This window comes from Pyrgilauda ruficollis, unplaced genomic scaffold, assembly GCF_017590135.1.
Source record: "Pyrgilauda ruficollis isolate IOZ18807 unplaced genomic scaffold, ASM1759013v1 scaffold51, whole genome shotgun sequence".
Classification (NCBI taxonomy): domain Eukaryota; kingdom Metazoa; phylum Chordata; class Aves; order Passeriformes; family Passeridae; genus Pyrgilauda; species Pyrgilauda ruficollis.
Window position 1 is genome coordinate 1853002 of NW_024526711.1, and position 13035 is coordinate 1866036.

General features: G+C 37.2%; 1 protein-coding gene across 1 annotated transcript in view; it reads right to left on the bottom strand.

Annotated features, from left to right (window-relative positions):
- The window catches only part of ME1 (malic enzyme 1), a 155018-nt gene that overhangs the window by 93919 nt on the left and 48064 nt on the right, over positions 1-13035 (bottom strand). The gene's annotated exons all lie outside the window — the stretch shown is intronic.

A 13035-nucleotide genomic window follows, 5' to 3' on the forward strand; every position in this document is an offset into this window, starting at 1 on the left:
GAACAGTCTATCTTCAGCTACAGGAGCAAACCAGCATTTAGTTTTATTTCAAGAATCTCTTCTGAAAAGCACTGTTTCGTGACAGTCTTTATCCAGTGTTGGCAGCCTCTGTAGCCTTCTTTCACAAGCCCAAGTCCATCAAAGCTGCTCATCAATCCCTGTTAGTGAGTGTCATGCTCCAATAGTCACTACCATTAAAAATAACATCTACAGAAAAGTACATTTGGACCACTTACAGAACCATACAGTATCCAATGTGAATTAGCCTTTAAAGCAGGAAAGTGATAAAGTTAACCTGAAAGACAGCAGCAGTAAGCCTGGCATTCGAAAACATGACCTCAGGGGAATGAAGTTTCAGAAAAGAAAGGATAAGGTTTGGAGAAATAAAAGGTACATAACTCTAGTGACACAAAGATTCAGATGCTGGGAAAACCTTTTAGTCCAAACGTTAAATTATTTAAAAATAAATTATAATGTCTAAAAAATTGAAAATACAACTGGTGTAGATAGCTACTTAAGATAATAATTTTCCTGATGCAAGCCCCAGCGAGTTGTAGTACTCTTGATCCTGCCAGAATCAATACAGTACCCACACTATGCTCAAGCCTGCCCAAGATCTTCAACTAGAGTCCACGGCTCTGCCTTGTTTCTTTGAAAAATGACAATGGACACTGTGCGCTTCAAAGAGACTGATCCAGGTGGCACTCAGTCAGAAGAGCTGGTTCAAACAACCCCATGGGTTCCAGGAACTTCCACATAAAACTGCTTCTGCCTACATCTTGGGTTTACGAAGAAAACTGACTTCAGGTTCATCCCCTCCTTCTTCTTCTGACATTCCCTCTTCCATCTCGAGTGGGATTAGGGAAGCAGGGAACCAGGGGCTGCTATTCCACAATTTGCAACGTGGTGAGTTACGTAACTTGCTGTAACAGTGCTGATACACCTGCAGCCAGGGGCCAGATACACAGACATTGCCCCTTCTGCCCTTCTGCATCTGAAACAGGCTCCAGAGCTTGCATACAGCACACATTTTCTAAATTGTGACACAACAGAGAGGGTGACAATGAAAAAAAAATTACAAGCCGCCCATAGCAGTACAGACTGAAGGCAAATGACAAGGGAACAGAGACACACCTGCATCAGTCCTGTCTTACTACTTTTCTCCAAAATGTCTGGACTTTTTCAGCCCCTTGAGATTCTTGCTACCAAAGCATGTAATCTCTACCTTATGAGTTTGAGTGTACACAGATTTTTGCAAAAAGCATATTTTTTTCTTGTAACATTTTGCTTTTACTTTGTAAAATACCCATCAGATAGGGCCCAGAAGAGAGAAGAAGGCAAGGCTTTGGTACAATAAAAAGCAACTCAAGGAAGTAATTCCTTGACTGCTGTCATTCAACCCCAAAAAAATTACATTGTAAAAAAAATTGGAGTAACAGCATTACAAGCCTTACACTGGAAAACTTTAAAACCAATTTTACATGGTACTAAGAATAATTATAGCTTGACACTTCACTAATAATCAAAAAACCTCCAGTTAATTTTGGAAACCATGCAGTTCACCTCAAACTATATTAAAAATACTTCATAGTAAAACTTCGTGGACTTAAGTCATTGCAGATGTTTTGCATTAATCATATAAAATACTCTTTACTGTATATCTAGATATCTAACCCTGTTTTTCATATAGTGCCTCACCTCCTCTACTTGCACAGCATTTTGTGGTCTGAATGTCCAAACTAATGATGCATCCTTTTCATACAGAAAAAGACTAAATCAAGTAATATTTTATAGTCATTCCTTAAAACATAAATTTATTGATTTTGCTATATTCCTAAAGCATCACTAATCTAGACAATCAGCTTCTACATATTGTTGCTTAACCACACAGCAGCAATACAATGGGATGTTTGTTTGTAAAGGAAAAGGCAGACTGTGCAAAATATAGGTTTAAGCACTGCAGCTCTTTTGCTCCAGAAGCTACTTAAATTCCTCTGACAGTTGCTCAATAAATAACTTAATTACTTACACTCTAATGGACACAAATAGAACTATTTGAAGACTGTGAATGAGAGAATGGTTTACTAGAGCCAGACCCATTCATTTTTAAGACAAAAAATAACCTACTGTTCTGTTTCAACAGCTATCATGTTTGTATTATTTTATGCTAATGTTAACTGCATGGAAAGCCATCAACAAACATCAACCATGTTATCTGCTAGGAATTTGGCAATGCTGGTGATGCTTTTCTAAAAAAAAAAAAAATTTAAATGCTACTTAAACTGTGAAATACTCAAACAAGTGAGATCACTGTTCTTCTATTTACTTCAACAACTTGTGCTGCCTTGGCTCATTGGAACATGGAAAATTTCCTGTATTTAGACAATAATGTCCTTTAAGGCCTGTTAACTGACCTTTAAATCACCACAATTTGCTCTCAGTAACTATTAACCAGGACAAAAGTGAAAATTTATTAAAAAATACTTCTTCTTATGGCATATCCTACCCAACTTCAATGAAAAAGTCACTCCTGAAATGAGACACTATCTCCATTAGCAAAGCTGACTCTAACTGCTAAAAATGAACACTCTGAAAAATTACAAATCTCCCTTTACCATAAGCACATTTTTAAAAATGCAAACAACCTGATGAGCAGCACTATTTCTGTACTTATTTCCTATTAAATTTACAGCATGAATGAATGTATGAGACAGACCAAATTTTTAGTACTGTGTTCAATAACAATTTTTAACATGGGAAACACACCTGCAGGTCCAGCTCTATCTCAAAGAAACCAAGAAGCAGCATGATTATTCTTAAAACCTTTGTAATCTGATGTTAACAAAGTTCCAAGACACCAGCTGTTTTCTGAAATTCACTCACACAAAATGTATTAATATTTTTCCAGAAAAACCTAGGACATATATATTACCTACACAAAGTGGTTTTAATCATAGGAATCTAATATATTTAAGAAAAAATATAACGATTTTCTGACTCAATTAAAAATTACTAGAAGCCTTTATCATAAAACTTGAGAAAATAACTATAATAGATGGAACCCCAAGGAAACATTTTGGGCATTAAAAATCTGTAATATATCTGGTCACTGTGCTAAAAATTAACCTTGTCCATCAGAGGCAAATACCCTTATACTTTCTCTCCTTTTTATTAAAATTCAGTCATGACCCCATGTAAAGATTTTCATTTCCTGAAGTCAGGATCAACATTTTGGGAAAAAACACAGCACGCAACAATCCCAGCTACCACAACCTAATATTGCTGGTCTTCACTAAACACATACAGGAAACAAAGCACAGGATACAGAAAGAACACAGCGAAGAGTCAGAGCCAGTCCTATGGGGTGATGGAGTATTTAAATAACATAATTTAGCAGTCACTTCAGAAATGTTTCTGAAACGTCATTAGGGAGCTTCCAGCCTCTTCAAGGGAATCAAAGGCTCAAGTCTGGTGTCAGAAAGCACACCAGCTTTTCTGAGGATATTGCCTTTGGAAGCCTACATGCCATATATTATGTCATCTTTCAAAGATGACATTTGTTTCACTGTAAGACTGAATGAACAAACCATTCACCAAATGACGGGCATTACAACCACCCTCATGAAGAATCCCATTTGAATGCATGAACTGGAGCATTGCTACATTCTACATTAAGTGACAAAGTAAAAGTAGAAATCGGCACATTGCTTGAAGAATAAGGCAAGACTCTTTCAATACACTATTTTCTTGAGAATGACAAGTTCCTCATGCTCATAGACTATTTATTAATGAAAAAACATTACTAATTGAACAGAAAGCAAACCATGTTTTATATTTTCATTGCCAGAGATAAATATCTACGAGTCATGTTCAAGAAGCTCCTTTTGGATGACCAAGGGAAATTCTCAGATATACTGTTGCCTAAAACAGGCTGTATGAATAACCTGACTCTCAACATACAGTGCAGCAAACCTGTACATTCATATGTGCATAGAATAAGTCTAAACAATGCTAAGAGAAAAGTTAAAAGCAGCCAAAATTACCCTCTGATACAACAAAGTTTTCATAATATTGGGAACTTTTGAAATGGAAATGTGCTGCTGTGTCTCTGTAAGCTACATTACAGCTTCATCTCAGGAATAGAAAGCTCTTCCTTTAGGTGGAAAATTCCACCAGAATGCTGAAAACAATAGTTAATTTCAGTATATTAGAGTACTAAAATTAAGTTGTGAGAGCCCCTACACTCCCTTTTTCCTTAAGACTGAACAGAAATTCATGTTAAAAGTAGTCACTTTGGAAATTAAGAAGCAAAAATGAGAACTGGCTTTTGACCATCTTTGCGCCAAAGGCATGGGTTCTCATTCAGTACAAACTCAAGCTTGCTTTTCTTTTTTTTTTTGGTATTTCTCAGTAAATATTTCCCTTATTTCTGCCAGTTGTTTTAAGCCTTCCATATCACTGTCTGCCTTCAGCTGGAAGTCCTTGCTTTTCTTACAACAATGACTTGTTTTGTTTAGTTTATGCACATTGATCTATTTGATCTATGCTCCCAGCAGGCCCTTACCCACCATTTTCTAAAAGATAGTGGATTTCCTGCATGTGGCTTAATCACCTAATAGTTATTAGCCAAAAAGCAGAACTGACATTCAGTGCACCACTTAACTCCAAGAGCAGTGGTCAGGACGTCAGATGCCTCGCAAACCTTTCTCCACCCAGATGTAAATTACATGATGTTACTGCTACTCTACAATAGGTTCGGTAATGTTATGACCTACTATTTTTATTTTTGAGTTTATTATAATTAACAATTATGACATTTTTTATTCAGCTGTGCCCATAAGAAAACAATTTTATGCAGCCGTAAAACTTTGCTAAAAAACGACAGAAGTGCCTTGCAAGAAATAAAAGGGTCCACTTCTATCCCAAAACTTTTGTTCTTGTCTTTTTCAGAAGCCTCCTATGCATATGGCTCTCCCAAATGTAGTATGCAAAAAGCTCCTGGACCAAAACATCTAGCCATAAATATAGAGAGACACAAGATAGATTACAACACACAATTATCCCATTTGTTAGGCTCTTAAAGCCTGAAAATATTTATGCTTTGTCTTCACTTTTGATTTTTCATTTTTCATTTTAAGACTTGTCTATCTATTTAGAAAGTTTGTAGACAAAGACAAAAAACTTGATGTTAGAATAGCCAAGCTACTGCAAAGTTGCAGTGATTTTACTAGGGTTTTTCCTTCCTCTTTCAGACTTTACCAAATACAGTTACAGGAATCACTGTAGGGGTTTTTTTTAAAGTTACTAAATATCTTGTATTGGAAATGCAACAATGAGACAGTGTTGGACTGCTGAGTAATGGCAGCATTTTGAACAGAGGAGCTGCTGAATGTGGAAGCAGGGGATTTGGGTGTTGCCAAAGGACGTGCAACAAATGTACAGAAAATGGGAGCTGGAGAAACTTCAGTGTAAGCACACCCCTAAAGGAAAACATCCTCTGGGCATGGGCTGGGATATATACAGAGTGAGCTAATAAAGCAGTGTAATGCTTCTAAATCACTGGCATCTGATCTGAATACTACTGGTACCTTGTTTTGCAGTATCAGATGTAACATTGGGAATTACTGCGGACACGGAAAACTCTTTGCATAGAAGGACAGCATAGGATTCCTCTATCTCTAAGAAAATCTTAATATTGAAACAAAACAAAAAAAAACCCCAAAAAACTGCTCTTTATCAGTCAAATATAACAGTTCTCTGCTACAAGCTCATGTTACCAATGCAAAAATCCCTACTGCTGGTGATACCTTATTGTAAACACATGCAGCAACACCATTAATTTTTCATCCCACTGATACCTGGAAGGAAGCTCTTTCCCTTCCAGAGCATAGCCCTAGGAAGGGAGAAAGATACCCACACATTTTTTCTTAGTACTTCCCAAGCAATGAGTTGCAAGGTGTTTGTTTTCTGTTACAGTTGTCTGTCTGTTCATGTGGCACAAGCTGCTACTGTCTGGGTTGTCCTAAATGAGTACTAGAATGGTGCAGAATCCCAGTCCATGGAGATAGATACAATATGCAAACTACTGTCAAGAGCAAGCTACAACTTCAGGGCTGTCCCAGAGCCACTCAAGGCAGAAGGGAGGCAACTGTACCTATCATTCTGTACAAAAGGAAGGATGGAGTAACGTCATTTGCAGACACTGCATAGGATTTGATAGGCTGTCCTTCAAAAGGTATTGAACTAAGGAAAGTTAAAGTTCTCTTCTTGAAAGGAAATTACTCTTAAGGTTTGTTTTGGAAGTCAAATGATGTTGACAATTAGGAAACTAAAAATCTGTCAGGTTTACAGAGGCTGTTTCATGAGGGGAAAATTTTAGTAGATAACTATGGCTTGTATAGAGTTAGACAGAGCTAATAAACAGACCTCTCCTGTACTGATACTTTAGTGTTGCCAGTGGAATCTTTGGCCAAGTGAAGGTGTGAAATCGAAATAAAATCTCTGCCCTTAAATTACATTTCATTAAGGAATATACTGCTTTGGGAAATCGGGGCGCTTGTAAACACAAGGCAGGCATAGAATCAAAATCTCCCTAAAACTCCACGAAAATAGGAAGATGTTGAAGAGTAACATGGTTATACATTCATTCAAGTCATAGTTGTTGATATGAAATTGTAACATGCCAAAATAATACCTTTATTTTAAAATGCAGATATAATTTATTTGTTGCAAAGGATATAGCCTACCTTTTATGTGGTATTGGCACTAGAAAGAAAAGATTAGTCAGAGTAAAGACATTTAACTTCAGATCATGTACTTTTTGTGCAGTCTTTTGCACGTAGCTGCACAAGATGACTGTTTTAGTAAAGGAAACAAGAAGGTTCTAATAAATACTGCATTACTAACTGTCATACAAACTGTCTTTCTAATTTAGTGAAAAGCATCTGTATGAAACTTCTTTGTTTCAGAGGACTGTCTCAGTAGGATATAATGAAATGAGGAACATAATCACATGCCAAAATCCACAGAAGTAAGTTCCCATTAGCTCAAAGTGCAGATGCCCTTGAAAAGATAAATTTGAGCCCCCCAGATTTGTGGAAAAGGGAGAACATTCAGTTCTAACTTGACACAACAGATATTAGAAATTATTAAAAAATAACAGTACAAGCCAAATGAGGACAGGGATCCCCTGGAAACATCCCGGACTCTGTGAAGGAAGTGAACAAGGAAACAGAAAGGCACGGACAGTATTTCAGTTTTGGCCCTCTTGCTCAGAAACCACCAAGGATGTCTGTAGAGGAGCACTGAGTCTTGCTAGCCGTCTTCCTTAGAAAACTGTGTTAAGAATGACCAAACATTGACTGCTGCCAAACATTTTGAGAGTTATGTTTTGAGAAGGGATGGCCTCATTTCCTCCTGCTCACAGCCAAGATGTACTCCATCCAGAAAAAACAGAGCAATGCACCTACAAACTTAGGTCTGAAAGCCAGAAATTCCATGCTTGTGATGTGCTTTAGGATAAAGCTTTTATTACCCTGATCAAAAGTCCCTGAAATATTACCTGCAGAAGAAATCATATATGAAGTTTATGAGAACAGGAAGAGGCTAATAATAGATAAAGCTCCAACTCAGACAAGACTAAATGGAAGAACAACTCCAAGTGCTACTTCTGTAAATACCACCGCCTCCAAGTACTGTAGGTTATGCCTACATGAAAGCACCAAGTACATACAAAAAACATGGAGGATGTTATATTTCATAATGCTAGGTCAGGACTACCTACTCTCAGCTTGGCACAGGCTAGTCATTCATGATTTTATTCTGAGGTGAAAGTTTAATAAAATGATAAAAATTCACACTGTACCTAAATGGTGAAACCTATTGCCAAAATATTATGAAAAGCCATGAATTTAACAGTTCTAGAGAGACCAGATGACTACATGCATATAAACTGAAGAATACCATAATGTTTTCAAAAATCAAGTCATAACTGTTTTTCCTTCAATAACTTCTTACATGAGAAACTGGCTTAATATTTACAAAGCAGTCTATGACCAAAATGAGGCCCAATGACATCTTCTGTGCAAGATACTCACACCATTACTGTCTGCTGACAGACCACGTTGGGCACAATCCAGTCTACAAGACAATCCAAGAGAAAAGAGGAGTTCAACGCTCTGCTAATTCTCCTTTTCCAGCTTTTCAGAGCAGAGCAAATATTTTGCTGGGAAGATTCTATTAGCCTTACCTTCGAGCCACAGAAGCATCAGAATTCTAAGTGAATTTTTAGCTTGATGAAAGGAAAAGCAGATCAGAATTGTGCCAGAAAGTAAAATTACTGGATGCCATGAACTCAATGGCAAGGCTATACACGGAGAAAAAAAGGAAAGAGAAAACAGTTGCCTGGAATATGTCAACAGTTGTCATCTTCACGGAAGACGAAAGTGAAAAATGACCAACATGTATTCCAAAACTGCTTGGTGAGAGGCTGCAACTGGCATCATCGTGAGGCTTTAGAGGCCATTAAGAGAAAGGTTGCCTAAAATTAGAAGAAATGCTACAGCTATACTAATTCTCTGTTGAAATGCTACAAAGTAACTTGCCACTCAAACTAGGTCCTTCTGCAGAACAGAATTCCAACAGTTAATTTTCAAAGAAGCATTTTGCTGTTCTTTATGCCTTAACTGCAAAACATTTTGATTCCATGTGCTGTCCTAACAGTCAAGACCTTACAAGAGATCAGTTTCAAAGCCTGCACATTTCCTTTTTTCCACTTACAGATTAAAATTCTACATAGTTTTCAGAGAAGAAAATACTAGGAAAAGTAACTGTGAAACTAGTGCTTTGTTACATCTTTTAATATCATTTTATGTTACACAATAATCACTTCTAACTATATGAAGATACTAAGATAAGTATGTAGGGCAACAATTAGATTAATAAAGTCCCTAAACAGACATATGTATACATATACATGCTTTTCTAGGGGAGGAACATCTAGATGTGCTGAAAAAAAACTAAGGGAGCTGCTATACTGGTGAAGAAGTATGTGAAATAAATCCAGATATTCTAGTAGTCTCAATCATGAAAACACAACACATCTGAAGGAGAGAAAGAGTCTCAAAAAACTTCCAGGAACTGAACTTTCTTGGCTCATGTGATCATGGAGTACTTGACAAGATTCTGGCCTCCAGTAAGCAAATTCTGGTTTTTGAAGAGACTTGGATGCCACAGACATCCATCGGAATTAAGAAAAATAATTCCAATAAAAGCCTCATTAAAAACCACAAAAATATTATTAAATGTACCACAGGATCAACCTTGCGCTGTCAAGCAGACTGCAACTTCTGATGCCAAGGTCTAATATTTTGCATGTTCTGTCACAGGAAATAAGTATTTCCCCATTCTCTATTTATTTTCTTTATTAAAAAGCAATGCTATCTTGCAGCTGGCAATCTCACCATGTAAATATTTGTCAACAAAAAAAGAACTCACATTTGTAACATTTGCATTCAATACCGTGCATCTGAATCATTGTAAATGTAATACGTAAAATAAATGTAAACAAATACATTCTTTTTGAGAAACATAAGGAAAGGGCTAAGTCTCATATTTGTATGTGCTGAGTGACTACACACTTCAGTGAGGAGGAAATCTGGTAAACGATTTCAAAGCTGACATACTTTGCCTTTTAAGAGACTGCATCAGACCCAACAGAGATGCTTTAAAAATGGTTCCTAGTCAGCCTGATAGTTTCTGACTGCACAGTCTGTGACTCTGGAAGTTATTTCAGAGAACTCTGCCATGCCTGTGTAGCTGCATTAGCTACCCGGGCTTGCTCTGTTCATATTGTGATCGAAATGGCTTTTCCTTCTAGGAATGGCAATATATAAACAGTCACCAACATTTTAACAAGGTCCAAAGTCTTCAGCGTAGCAGTATTTGGCAATTATACCTCCCTTCTCTGAATGCCGAGTTTACACAAGAATCTTAAACTCCTGGGTGTTCTCTATACAATGTAAAAAGTTGATTTTGGATTCTTACAGGAAATTTCCATTGAGCTTTCCCATATTTATTCTTGTTGGATGAAAGAACTGCTGTATTTCAGAAATCTATTTACAGAAATAGATTCTTTCTTGGTAAGTATTCAAAAGCTGTCATAACTACGTACATGCCTTGTGCAACTTAAGAATTTTTTCCTTAGGAGTTTAAATGATGGATAGAAACTTTGAACCAAGAAGTGATCTAGCAGATTCTGAGATAATGCTTTTAATTATAGTGTGAGCATTACAATAGAAGCATAACCCCATTATATTCCCAGCATAAGTAAAGCTTCTATTTGTAGAGGTCCAAATTCCTTCTCTGACCAACTCCCTGAAGGATCCTTTCTTCCTTCATCCTCCTCAACAGTTAGGAAGAAGATCAGACAGACTGGACTTCTAATTACCTGTGGTACAGGTAAGTACATGTTACAGATCTACTATCAGATCTGTACTGTTTACTGCTACAATAATACTTTTATTCATTAAACTGGTGGATTTAAAGCTGAATATTCAGAGTAAGTAATGCAATCTTGAGTTGAGTCTGAATATTACAAAAAAATGTCAACTATACAGATGAGTTTCAAACCAGTGAGTCAAGTTACTTTGCAGCTGGTTCTCTTGAGAAATAATGCTTAATCAGATGGTTAGCTGGTCAGCCATGAATGTTTATTCTAAAATTGCAAACTATTGCTTCAGGATGAAAACCTTTTCCTGAGCCAGAGTCCTTCTGTGACTGTAAGCATATCATGTGAGCCCATAAAGTCTTCTAAAAACACATAAGGGAGTCACAGAAGATTATCTCATTTAGTGATTCCACGAGACACCTACTTTTTGAATTCTAAACTAATTTTGTTGTTCCTTGCCTCAAGAGATAACTTGTGAGCCAGGTGCTTCAAATTCATTTCACAAGGTAAAGAAGTATAACTGAATATTGGAAAACATCCCTACAGACGTAAACTAAATATGACACTGCCTTACAAACTGCAGTGAGATAAATACGATCTGCAGCAAATGAGTAATTTTTAACTCATTTACCTCCAAGTCTGTTTCTAATGGGATTTGTATTAAACTATGAAAGAGCAAACATTTCCTGAGCTGTGGGAAGAGGCAGGATTAAAAATACTCTGAAATAAAAAACCATTGTGAAAGAAAAACAGTCACTTGTAAAGACAGCACTTACATATGAGTCAGCATAAAGCAGATACAGACAGCTCCTACAAATGAGAATACTTTTTTTTAAGGTATGATCAGATCATATACCTTGTTCCTTGATTGCAACTTCTTGAAAAAAAATCAATCAAAATTGTAAGATGATATAGCCTGGACTAAATCTTACATATTTTACTCCTTTTTGCCTGCAGAATATTAAATTTGATGTTTATATTTTCTGTTCCATCCATCTCATGGAGGATGTTTATGAGGTATACTGGCATATAAGGCTTAATGCTAACTGAGTCACGGTCTAGAATGCAATTTTAAATGAAATTATATTGGTTGCTTTGCATAGTTGGTTTTGGAGTAATTTAGAAAAGGTTTTTCTCAGGAAAAAAAAACATTTCTCTGTAACGGCGCAGTGGAAGACTGCATTGTGGGTATTTTTTCTTAAGCAGGAGTGAGTCTGTTAAAGATCATAGAACCACAGAATGGTTTGGATTGTGAGGGACCTTAAGATTATTTAGTTCCAACCCTGCTGCAAAAGAGACATTGAGGTACTAGAACACATCCAGAGAAGGGCAAAAGAGGTGATGAAGGCTCTGGAGCACAAGTCATGGGAGGAGTGGCTGAGGGAACTGGGGTTGATAGCCCTGAGGAGGCTCAGGGTAACCTTATCACTCTCCACAACTGCCTGAAAGGAGGTTGTAGCCAGGCAGGGGTTGGTCTCTTCCGGCAGGCAATGAATGATAGGATAAGAGGAAATAGCCTCAAGCTGTGCCAGGGAGTTTCAGGTTGGACATCAGGAAGAATTCTTCACTGAAAAGGTGGCTAAGCATTGGAACAGGCTGACCAGGGAGGGGATGGAGTTGCCATCCCTGGAAGAGCTCAAGAAATGACTGGATGTGTCACTTAGTGCTATGGTTTAGTTGACATGGTGGTTTTCAGTCAAAAGTTGGACTCAATGACCCTGGAGGTCTTTTGAAAACTTAACAATTCCATGACTCTAATTAAACTGGATGTTTTTCTCCACAGATGCTTCACTCATCTAGAGAGAAAGAGAAAAGCATGTGCATGGGCAGAGGTGCTCCTTTGCCATATTTTATATGGCAAAGAATATCAAAATGAGGAGTAATGAGAGCAGTGTAAGCAAAGACTTAATTTCTAGACACATTTAGATCTTCCTGGAAGGCCAGTAAAATCACCATGGTGGTAAATACTGGGGCAGAAAAAGGAGATGACTTCTCTTACTAAGGGAGGCACCTAAAAGCCACAGATCATTAAGCAGGTTTAAATAAGGATTCTTGAGGTATTTTTGAACGTTTTACTGTGCACAGAAGTGGGAATTCTTGTTTTCTGCAGTTGACCAGATGGTCCTGACTCATTCTGTCAGTCACAAGGCCAAAATGATTTTCACATTAAGAACAAAACCTTGGAGCCATAAGCCTCTCTGAAATATCTCCTGCTGAAGAATTTGTGAGCAGTCATTTGTTCCCTTACATCTTTCAAGCTTCTTATTTTTGATCAATGCCTTCACTGTAAAAAACCTATTTCTGTTAACAGCTATGCACATGCAGCTCATTTATCTCTTTCTTTGACAGAAAATTCTGCAGAAGGCTCCAAAGTGTTGTTCCAGTTTGCACATGAAGGTAGTGATATACACAATGTTCTCAAACAGCAACTCACACTCAGAGTTGATGTTCAAGAGGCAGAGTGAAACAGAAGTGTCTGTCCTTCTTTCACACCACTTCCTCATCATTCTATAAATACAGATATTGTACACAGAATAAAAACACTCCAGTAACCAACCTATGAAGCAAGAAATCATTAAGCAGTGAAA